The sequence below is a fragment of the Oncorhynchus tshawytscha genome, linkage group LG06 (assembly GCF_018296145.1).
Source record: "Oncorhynchus tshawytscha isolate Ot180627B linkage group LG06, Otsh_v2.0, whole genome shotgun sequence".
In the NCBI taxonomy this organism is placed as follows: Eukaryota; Metazoa; Chordata; class Actinopteri; order Salmoniformes; family Salmonidae; genus Oncorhynchus; species Oncorhynchus tshawytscha.
Window position 1 is genome coordinate 16,570,996 of NC_056434.1, and position 12,056 is coordinate 16,583,051.

Genomic DNA, 12,056 nt, shown 5'->3' on the forward strand with positions numbered 1-12,056 from the left:
CAATGCGATTGAGACGTCAACTGCTAGGCTATGCTGCCCGGTCTTTCTTGCCACGTAAAATATTGTTTCACTTTGCAATCTGTTTTTAACGTACAGTTAAAAACTAGGACATTTCTGGGGACAACTGCAGCCGGGGACAGGCCACTAAAAACGGGTACTGTCCCCGGAAAACGGGGACGTCTGGTCACCCTACCATATAGACATACTGACAAGCTGAATGTGCGTTGTACATTAAGTTATACCAGCTCCAGTAAAGAGATCAGAGACTCTTGAATTCTACGTCAACTTTACTAAACAACATAACACAATTAACACAGCAGAAAAAAACAAGGTTTTACCACTCCTCAAAAATGGCTTCACTCCTGCTCCTCACAAGAGGCAAAGACAGTAATTTTCTTGTTGTCAACTGCCTCCACATAGAACATCTCAATCTCTCTGTAACTGGAACATGAATGGTTCCTTGAGGATAATATGTTCCTCTTCATCCAGGCCATTATACAACTGTAGTTCTTTAAGGGTTGTAATGCGGTCTACCCCGTCCATCCCAATTACACTAGGGAGGGAAACAGTGCCTTTAAATGTTTGACGTTCGCACCAAATTGCTGCCTCCAGGGTGTCCCTTAGAAGAACATCTGCTTCCTTGAAGAAAAAGGAAGAATAAATAGAGTATTGCCTCGTTGGGTGATCAAGTCAAATTACACCCCACTTTCACAATACCACCATGCAAACAAAAGCCACAATTACTAAAGGGGTTTTCAGTGATATCTATAACTACTCAACAAGTCATCACAAATATTATATCTTGTTATGCATCAAGCCTTCAGCATTACACACAGTAGACTACATACCCAGTTCACAGCTCCCAGTTGGCCGTGCATTTAGTTTTCAGTATCGTCTAGAAAGGAAACAGATTGTGGTCATTTAAGTAATGTAAGGGAACCTCTAGGGATGTGTGTACAAGAATGCACCTTACTTTAGCTAATAGCCTATACAGTATCTGATCCTGCAGAGCTGGATGCTGATGTGACATGCTGTGACTTCTTGGGGGAGAAATCTTCTACATCAACCTGAAATATATGATATACACATCATATGAGAGGTGGTGGATGGGTTAAGTCTTTAAACATTAGTTTAAAACTATACTACTCACCATATGACACCTCCTACCTGTAGTGTTTTGTTTTTGCACCCCCGCAAAGCACCCCCGCAACATGATGCTGCCACCCCTGTGCTTCACGGTTGGGATGGTGTTCTTCGGCTTGCAAGCCTCCCCCTTTTTCCTCCAAACATAACGATGGTCATTATGGCCAAACAGTTCTATTTTTGTTTCATCAGACCAGAGGACATTTCTCCAAAAAGTATGATCTTTGTCCCCATATGCAGTTGCAAACCATAGTCAGGCTTTTTTATGGCGGTTTTGGAGCAGTGGCTTCTACCTTGCTGAGCGGCCTTTCAGGTTATGTCGATATAGGACTCTTTTTTTACTGTGGATATAGATACTTTTGTACCCGTTTCCTCCGTAGCATCTTCAGGAGATCCTTTTCTGTTGTTCTGGGATGGTTCCCAGTCAGAGGCAGCTGTTTATCGTTGTCTCTGATTGGGGATGATATTTAGGCAGCCATTTCCCCACTGTGTTTTGTGGGATCTTGATTTGAGTTAGTGCATGTCGAACCTCTTATGTTACGTTTCGTTGTTTGTTTCCTTTTAGTTTTGTAAGTTTCAAAAAATAAAGATGTGGAACTCAGAGCACGCTGCGCCTTGGTCCTTCTCTCCACACAGCCGTGACAGTACACCTGGCGAGGAGTACACCTCCACAGGAGTCGCTAGTGTGCGATGAGACATGGAAATCCCTGCCGGCCAAACCCTCCCTAACCTGGACGACGCTGGGCCAATTGTGCACCGCCCCATGGGCCTCCCGGTCGCGGCCGGCTGCAACAGAGCCTGGACTCCCAGAATTCCTAGTGGCACAGCTAGCACTGTGATGTAGTGCCTCAGACCACTGCGCCACTCGGGAGGCCCGGATATAGATACTTTTGTACCTTTTTCCTCCAGCATCTTCACAAGGTCCTTTGCTGTTGTTCTGGGATTGATTTGCACTTTTCACACCAAAGTACGTTAATCTCTAGGAGACAGAACGTGTCTCCTTCCTGAGCGGTATGACGGCTGCGTGGTCCCATGGTGTTTATATTTGCGTACTATTGTTTGTACAGATGAACGTGGTACCTTCAGGTGTTTGGAAATTGCTCCCGAGGATGAACCAGACTTGTGGAGTTCTTGGCTGATTTATTTTTGATTTTCCCATGATGTCAAGCAAAGAAGCACGGAGTTTGAAGGTAGGCCTTGAAATACATCCACAGGTACACTCCAATTGACTCAAATGATGTCAATTAGCCTATCAAAAGCTTCTAAAGCCATGGCATTTTCTGGAATTTACAAAGCTGTTTAAGGGCACAGTCAACTCAGTGTATGTAAACTTCTTTTGTTTCAAATATTTTTATTAAACACACACAAGAATGGTGTATAGGTATACAAGACAGGTATACAATTCTGATCTAAACATAAAAGAGCATACAGGAACAACAAGACCCAGAGTTCTGGGTGCAGAACAAATAATACAAAACACGACATACAAAACAAGGACACGTAGAAAGAAAGAGGGAAGATTTCCCCCCCCAACTGCTCGGGTGGCAGGGCCAGCACATGCTGCCCAAAGGTAGATTAAAATATTACAATTGAGAGTGCGTTAATAAGTACAAATTCACAGCGCCGACTCGTCCAAGTAGGAGAGGAAAGGCTGCCAGATTTGATCAAATGTTGATAATTTATTGTTCAGAATATATCAAATTCTTTCTAAGTGTACAGTGTTTGCCAGTTCACTGAGCCATAATTTGGTAGAGGGAGCTTCCCTCCTTTTCCAAAACAACAAGATTAGTTTTTTTGCCGAGATGAGACCGTACGAGATTAGTTGTTTTTGGGGGTTGGTTAATCCGTTTAGGGACTCAGATACTCCCAGGATTATCAGAAGCGGGTCTGGATCTATTGAAGTCTCCAAAACTTCAGAGAGGATCCCAAAATTCCACACCAATAACCATGCAAGCTAGAGCATAGGGCAAAGCAGTGGAGTAGTGTACCCTGCGTAGCCTGACATTTATCACATGTAGGGGATGTGTCAGGAAATATCCTATGCAGTTTAGTTTTGGAATAGTGTAATCTGTGTAATACCTTGAATTGTATGAGACGATGTCTGGAATTAATGGAGCATGTGTGGATATACTCCAAGCTCTCTTCCCAGTCTGCCACCGAGATGTCAGTCCCTAGTTCTTCCTCCCATTTTGCCTTGATGGCATCTGTAGAAGGTGTGCTAACAGATTGAAAAGAATCATATAGACGCGATATCAGTTTATCTGAGGTGGGGCATATTTTTATGCATCCGTCAAACATGGAAGGTTTAGCATTCCCAAATGTTGGGAGGTGTTTTCTAACATAGTCTCTAATTTGTAGGTATCTGAAAAAATTACTTCTGGGAAGATTATAAGTTTCCCTCAGCAACTCAAAGGAAGCAAAGGTCCCCTCTATGTATAAATCCCCTATGGTACTTATCCCCAACTCTCCCCATCGCTCAAAGGTGTTATCAAGGTTAGAAGGGGCAAAGGAGGGATTCCTGGCGACAGGGAGCATGAATGACATTGGTCTAAGCTCAAAGTGGACTTTAATTTTCTTCCAGATTCGGACTGTGCTATGTATAATAGGATTGTTACAATAAAGTGACACTCCAGGTTGACAGGCGACAAAATCACAGCGCCAATAGAGAAGGGGTGACACTCCTCACGTTCCATACTAAGCCAGCTGGATGCCGGAAGTACGTCGTCCAACAGAAACGTAACAACGCGGAGGTTAGCGGCCCAGTAATAAAATATTAAATTTGGGAGAGACAATCCTCCTTCCATCTTGGATTTACAGAGGTGTTTTTTACCTATCCTGTGTGTTTTATAATCCCAGATGAAAGGATTGATAATTGAGTCCAGTTGTTTATGAAAGGATTTAGGTATGAATACTGGGATGTTCTGATATAGGTAGAGCAGTTGTGGGAGGAAGACCATTTTAATGGCATTAATTCTTCCGAGCAGAGAAATTGGTAGAGTTCTCCAAAATAGTATGTTTGCTTTGAGTTTTTGTATCAGAGAGGGAAATTCTCTTTAAATAGTAAAGAGTATTGTTTGGTAACTACAATTCCTAGGTAGGTAAATTTTTCTGAAGATAACTTAAATGGGAGATGTTCTAGCCAGGAGGTATTTTGCGACCGTATGGGCATTAATTCACTCTTGTTCCAATTTATTCTGTATCCCGAGAAGGTACCAAACAAATTGATCACATCAAGAATAGCTGGGATACTAGCCTGGGGTTCTGTTACATAGAGGAGGATGTCATCTGCGTATAGGGAGATCTTATTTAGGGTATCTTTAGTATTATAGCCGTGTATTGCTGCATGAGATCTAATCGTCTGAGCGAGCGGTTCGATAATTAGGGCGAAGAGCATAGGCGACAGCGCACAACCCTGCCTTGTCCCCCTATTGAGGTTAAATCGGGGCGACAATGATTGGTTAGTGAGTATTCTGGCACAGGGGTTCCCAAATAAAAGCTGGATCCAATTTATGAACCTATCTCCAATATTAAATTTCTGTAGGACCTTGAATAGATAGGGCCACTCAACTTGGTCAAAGGCCTTTTCGGCATCAAGAGATATGACGGCAAGGTCCACATTGGGTAACCTCTGAGAATACATAATATTGAAGAGGCGCCTGAGATTGAAGAATGAGTTTCTGTTAGGGATAAAGCCGGTTAAAGTGCTAAGCCTGTTAGCCAGAGTTTTTGCTAAAATCTTTTGGTCTGTATTAAGGAGAGATATTGGTCTGTATGACCCTACCTCTTCTGGATCTTTACCCTTCTTATGTATAACTGTAATGAACGCTTCGTCCAAAGTAGAAGGGAGAGCTCCATCCTCATTGGCCTGAACCAACATTTTGTGCAGGTAGGGAGAGAGCATGTTGCTGAATGTTTTATAGAATTCACCAGGGTATCCATCTGGGCCCGGGGTCTTGCCACTCTTTAGAGATTTAATTGTTTCTCGAATTTCATCAAGAGATATTTCCTTATTCAGGAAGTTAGAATCTTCCTGGTTCAGGGCAGGAAGATTACAGTCCTCCAAAAATGTTTGCATAATTAAGGGGTTAGGGTCCGCTTTAGATGTATATAGAGTCTCATAAAACTGCCGGAATCTGTCATTGATGTCTTTGGGGAAAGAGAGTAATTCCCCAGATGCAGATTTAACCCTGTGAATCATTCGGTCACTCACATTTTTTCGAAGTTGTCTGGCGAGTAATTTGTGTGGTTTGTCACCAAACTCTAAATATTTTTGCTTGGCATAGAGAAAAGATTTAGCAATTTTAGCTGAGAGAATCTGATTATATTCAAATTTTAAAGAGTTTTTTTTTTTATGTTTCTCCATAGATGGGTGGCTAGCATTCTCCCTATCCAGTAAGTGAATTTGTCCCTCCAGTTCTTCCAGTTTTCCTCTGTTTTGCCTACTCCTGGCAGCCTGAAAGGAGATGATACAGCCTCTCAGATAAGCCTTCAGTGTTTCCCACAATAATGCTGGGGAGGTCTCTGTGTTGTCGTTGGTATCAAAGAAAAATGTAATTTGGTCTTTAAGATATTCACAGAATGTTGGTTCTGTGAGGAGCTGAGGATTCAACCTCCAGACCCTCTCGTTTGGTACAATGTCACCCAATCTCAGGGAGAAGGTGAGTGGACTGTGGTCCGAGATTATAATATCATGATACCTCACATTACAGGTATAGGGGAGTAGTCAAGCATCCAACAAAAAGTAGTCAATTCGAGTGTAAACCTTGTGAACATGAGAGTAAAAGGAGTATTCCCTACCCGTAGGGTTATCGATCCTCCATATATCAAATAAGTTCGAATTTTTTATGTAGGTATTCAAGAATTTGCTTGAATAGGAGGTAGGGGTTCGCCGGGTAGAGGATCTATCCAAATATTGGTCTAGCACACAGTTAAGGTCCCCTCCAATGACCAGGTTAGTATGGGAGATATCTGGAATCAGGGCAAGGACTCTTTCAAAAAAAGAGGGGTTGTCAATGTTTGGCCCATAGATATTTAGTAGAGTTACTGAGGTAGAGTGGATTTCTCCTATTACGATCACATACCGACCCTCTTTATCCGCAATAGTGGTTTTATGTAGAAAGGGAATTCCTTTCCGTACCAGAATCGCTGTGCCTCTCGTTTTGGCAGAGAAGTTAGAGTGATACACTTGCCCCACCCACCTACACTTAAGTCTGCTGTGAGAGTTATTCTTCAGATGGGTTTCTTGCAAAAATATAATATCAGACGAGAGTGCTTTCAAGTGGGCTAGGACCTTGCCCCTCTTAATTGGTTAGTTTAAACCCTTGACATTCCAGGAAGTGAATGTAAGCCCCGCCCTCCTCTCGTTTGTAGTTCCTATGGTGGCCTGCATACCATGTAACTTGATAAAAAGGTAAGAAAGCGCACCAAACCATCACGATCAGCATATGTAGCACCTACACCCGAGCAGTATCCAACCCACCCCTCCCCCTGCAAGCACCTTTACTTCCCACCCTGTACCCCTAATTTCCCCAACACTTACCCCCCCCATCAACCCATATTTAGCAGGCATGTACAAACAGGAGGGGAAAAAAGGAAATAATAATAATTAATAATAATAAACATTGTCTGGCCGATGCCAAAAAAGCACGGCGCGACCTCGAACAAGAGGTAAAGCAAAAATAAAATCCCAACTATACGTTCACCTCTCACTATCCTAGAACTTCTACTAACATATGAACTGAGGAGGCTCCCGCGAGTTAAGTGTTCAGTTAGCATCTAATAAACCTAAACCGAATAAGTTGCAACTTAAACATATTGCGCATTTAAGCGTCATCCTGGGTCAATCCCAGAGATAAGCAAGCCTCAAGATTATATTGCTAAGCACTGCCGGTCAAAAATAAACCATCCGCAACCAACATAGTCAGCCGTACCTTTACATACTATGGGTCAGGAGATCGGAACAAGGATTTGTTAGATTAAACGTTCCCCCCATAAAAAAAACATGTTTAATAAGAAAGAAAGAAAAATATATGCATACATACATACATACATACATACATACATACATACATACATACATACATACATACATACATACATACATACATACATATATACATACATACATACATACATACATACATACATACATACATACATACATACATACATACATACATACATACATACATACATACATACATACATACATACATACATACATACATACATACATACATACATACATACATACATACATACATACATACATACATACCTATATACATACATACCTATATACATGTATGTATACATACCCACACAAAAAAATCATATATATATTTAAAGAATATGTATATACATCCATATGCACATATACACATACACACATTCATACCCCAGAATAACAATCTACACTGATTTTAAAATATTCACATACATAATACTAAAATGCCAAGAGAAAATAGTAATAAAGTACAAATAGTAATTATATGTACGCACACCTACACAGACATAAGCACTGCAGAGGGCTGGTGGGACTCTAGTCGGGAGAGAGGCCCACGGCCAGACAAAGGCAGAACGGCACAAAACATCAACTTGCTAACCAGGTGTCTGCCCCCTCCCAACCATCACCCCCAGTCCCCCGCAAGCAATAAATAAATGGTATGGTAGTAAGAATAATGTAAGGATTGTAAAATAAATAACGAAACAAAACAAAAGTGGGGGAATATAAGTATATCCGTCCGAACGTATCAGTGATCAAACCTGGAAGTAAAAAATATGCATCGCTCTGAGCACAGCCGGGATGAAAGTGAATTTAACGTTAAATGAGAGCTCTGACCGCCATTCATTGGTCTGCTCAGCGTCTTACATGTTCGGTAGCCCTTGTTGAGCCCGTTTAATACGTTTTCACCCAATATGGTATAGTATGGATTTGAGTCCTTGAGCAGACCCTAACACGCAATAACAAGGCACTCTAACCTGTACGGGGGATTGGTGTATATCCCCGGATAAACTTCCCTGCGTCCAAAACCGAGGAGAGCCAAATCTTCTCACCGGAAGGCGGGGTAATTCTTAGTCTTGCAGGGAAGAGTAAGGCTGGGCGAAGATGGAGTTTGTAGAGTTTGGTCATGACATCTCTGTAGTCGGCGCGATGCTTTGCCACATCTGGCGCATAATCCTCATAGACACGGAATGGATGCCCTTTATGTGACAGGTTGCCCCTCATTCGAGCTTCACGCAGGATAAGATCCTTGGTCTTGAAACTGTGACAACAAATGATTACTGGGCGAGGACGTTGGCCCGGTCCAGGCACTGGGACAAGGGAGCGATGTGCGCGGTCCAGCTGGGGATCCGAATCCAAAACATCCGATCCCATTGCATCCTTCAATAGCTTGGCGAAGAAGTCAGTGGGGCGAGAGCCCGCCTCTACCCCCTCTGCCAGACCAACAACGCGGAGGTTATTACGTCTGGATCGGCCCTCCAGGTCCACCACTTTCACAGAAAGCCTCTGCACAGTATCCTGCAATGACGTGCATAGCTTCTCTAACTCGTCGATCCTACCAGCGTTGAATTCAGAAGTTTTCTCAAGGTCCACAATACTCTGGCCATGCGAAGCGACCGTTTGAATGATGCTCTCGATTTTGGTGTCCAGTTCAGCAATAGTGGCCTTAAGATCCTCAGCTATAGCAACACGTAGCTCCCCCAAAGCCCGGGTAAGTTCTGTAAGTGGCACGTTGTTGCATGTGCCTCCCGCCATGTCTGTCTCGTTGTTTAGTGGGGAGTAGGCCTCCGCTGTGGATTTATTGTCCTTTGGTCGCTTATTACTCAGCATTTTCATATAAAAAGTTACAATCTTGTATTGGAGACGTTTGTTGTAAAAAGTGCCATAAAGTAGGTTAAATTAGATTATTTCGCAAAAAAGTTGCAGGAGCCTCACGCACAGCCGTTCACTCCAACATGCTGGCTCCGCCCCCTGTATGTAAACTTCTGACCCACTGGAATTGTGATACAGTGAATTAAAAGTGAAATAATCTTTCTGTAAACAATCGTTTGAAAAATTACTTGTGTCATGCACAAATTGACCGAATTCCAAAAACTATAGTTTGTTAATTAACAAGACATTTGTGGAGTGGTTGAAAAACTAGTTTTAATGACTCCAACCTAAGTGTATGTAAACTTCTCACTTCAACTGTACATTCAATATGAAAATATATTCAGGTCAGTCTGGCTACAGTGAAACGAGTGATTTTAAGGATGCAAATGAAAAGTTTTTATACTGTTAAAGACTTGCAGCATGGGAAAGTTCTGCAGGAGAACTAGATACCACCATTGCCTAATTTGCTGCATGGTTTGCTTTTGAAAAAGAAAATCACACAATTGGAAGGGTATCCCAAAAAAACATATCCACTAGTGATGAGAATTTCATAATTTATACATACCTCAGTGAAATCACACTGTGCTTCCATTGCAATGTACAGAGTGTACTGTAAGTTAGAGTTGGTTGTTAAGTTTGATAGTTATGAAAACAACAATAATGAGAATAATACCCCCCCCCCAGGAATATATTTTAGGATGTAGAAGACATCGCCCCCAAGAAGTCACATCAGCATCCAGTTCTGCATGAGTTTGATGTATGAATTGTGTATTTAGTGTAAAAACTGTAGGAAATAGGTCCCAAAAAGTGTCAAGAATAATAAACAAGATAAAGTATAAGCAATAACAATAGAACAAAACATTTGACATACCAATTATGGCAAAAAAATCATGCTGCAAGCACAGAAATAATAATAACAGAAAATAGGACTGATTATAATATACTGAATAGCATCTTACCATCAAAACAAACACACCACAGTTGTTTGAGAAACCTTGCTTTGGTAGGCCCAGTGGTGTGAACAAGGTACAATTTTCAATAAAAGAATGACAATCAAATGGTACAGTTCAGTGGAATCATTTAAAGGAATATCTAACCTGAACATCATCCACACCAAAAGTCCTTCAATGTCCAGGGGACAAGATCTGAGTAATGTTTCTGTGAACACCGTGTATGTGAAAGTAAAGAAAATGTTTTAACAGCTTTTTATACTCCAGCATGCATACAAATTTTGAACACAGTTTGAACTGAATTAGACTGCATTGATGTGAGAAATGGTGTGTTTGCACTCACATGCCAAAAATCTTTCCTTGGACACCGCTTCAAAGCAATGTGTATGCGTTCTTTGTAAATGTGTTTAAGTTTTTCTTATTTAACTTCAGTTTGCAGTGTGGACAAGTTACAATGACTTTTCTTGATTTGCCATGTATGCTGGGACCAGGTGATTTCATTTTTGTATATACTATGTGTAGACTTGCTATGTGTAGCTAAGGAAATGGCATCAACGATACACATTTAGAGCCAGCCAAACACAACAAGGCATACATTGAAGAAACACAGAAAATCAACAATGAAATGGATTACATAACTGTACATGTAAACCTAGGCTTACTGCTCAAGTAGGCAAATTTGGCCAAATAAGATTCCCTCATTATAAGTAACTAGCTAGCTCACGTGCAAAAGGGTGCTATTGCTATTTAGCTAGCTCAAGTGAAATTGGGTGCTAATTAACACTATCCTAACATCGGTGCGGTAGTTGGTTATATAAAAATACCACTGCACTGGTATAACATGAATATTGCAAAGTACATTATGCATAATTGACAGTCTCTTACTTCCATGGTTTATATTTTTATCCATGTAGGTTAGGTTCGATTAAGATCCGCTTTCGTTGACCACGATACCTGGAAGGTAGCACGTTTGACTCCGCCCACATTGAGCCCGGCCCTGAACTGCACACTGCAGTCAGGGGCTCATCAAACCTTCTGCACAGATTCTGCCTGGGCCCTGACACTAAATCTCAGTAAGACAAAGATAATGGTGTTCCAAAAAAGGTCCAGTTGCCAGGACCACAAATACAAATTCCATCTAGACACCGTTGCCCTAGAGTAAACAAAAAACTATACCTCAGCCTAAACATCAGCGCCACAGGTAACTTCCACAAAGCTGTGAATGATCTGAGAGAATGGCCTTCTATGACATCAAGAGGACCATAACATTTGATATAACAAATTAGGATCTGGCAAAACTAAATCATGAGAAAACAAAAAGATAATTACTTGACACATTGGAAAGAATTTAGAAAAAAAACAGAACAAACTAGAATGCTAATTGGCCCTAAACAGAGAGTACAGTCGTGGCCAAAAGTTTTGAGAGTAACACAAATATTCATTTTCACGAAGTTTGCTTCTTCAGTGTCTTTAGATATTTTTGTCAGATGTTACTATGGAATACTGAAGTATAATTACAAGCATTTCATAAGTGTCAAAGGCTTTTATTGACAATTACATTAAGTTGATGCAAAGAGTCAATATCTGCAGTATTGACCCTTCTTTTTCAAGACCTCTGCAATCCGCCCTGGCATGCTGTTAATTAACTTCTGGGCCACATCCTGACTGATGGCAGCTCATTCTTGCATAATCAACGCTTGGAGTTTATCAGAATTTGTGGGTTTTTGTTTGTCCACCCGCCTCTTGAGGATTGACCACAAGTTCTCAATGGGATGAAGGTCTGTGGAGTTTCCTGTCCATGGACCCAAAATATTTTTGTTTTGTTTTGTTCCCAGAGCCACTTAGTTATCACTTTTGCCTTATGGCAAGGTGCTCCATCAGGCTGGAAAAGGCATTGTTCGTCACCAAACTGTTCCTGGATGGTTAGGAGAAGTTGCTCTCGGAGGATGTGTTGGTACCATTCTTTATTCATGGCTGTGTTCTTAGGCAAAACTGTGAGTGAGCCCACTCCCTTGGCTGAGAAGCAACCCCACAGATGAATGGTCTCAGGATGCTTTACTGTTAGCATGACACCGGACTGATGGTAG

The 12,056-nt window shown here is 41.5% G+C and overlaps 1 protein-coding gene and 1 long non-coding RNA gene across 6 annotated transcripts in view; one reads left to right on the forward strand and one right to left on the reverse strand.

Moving 5' to 3' along the window:
- Window positions 1-12,056, forward strand: part of LOC112252129 (cAMP-specific 3',5'-cyclic phosphodiesterase 4C) — a 172,534-nt gene that overhangs the window by 52,924 nt on the left and 107,554 nt on the right. The gene's annotated exons all lie outside the window — the stretch shown is intronic.
- LOC112252130 lies at window positions 270-1,218 on the reverse strand. The gene is made up of 3 exons (XR_002953811.2): window positions 974-1,218; window positions 849-895; window positions 270-639 (listed from the first exon to the last, which is right to left on the reverse strand). It is a non-coding gene; the product is annotated as an uncharacterized LOC112252130 (long non-coding RNA).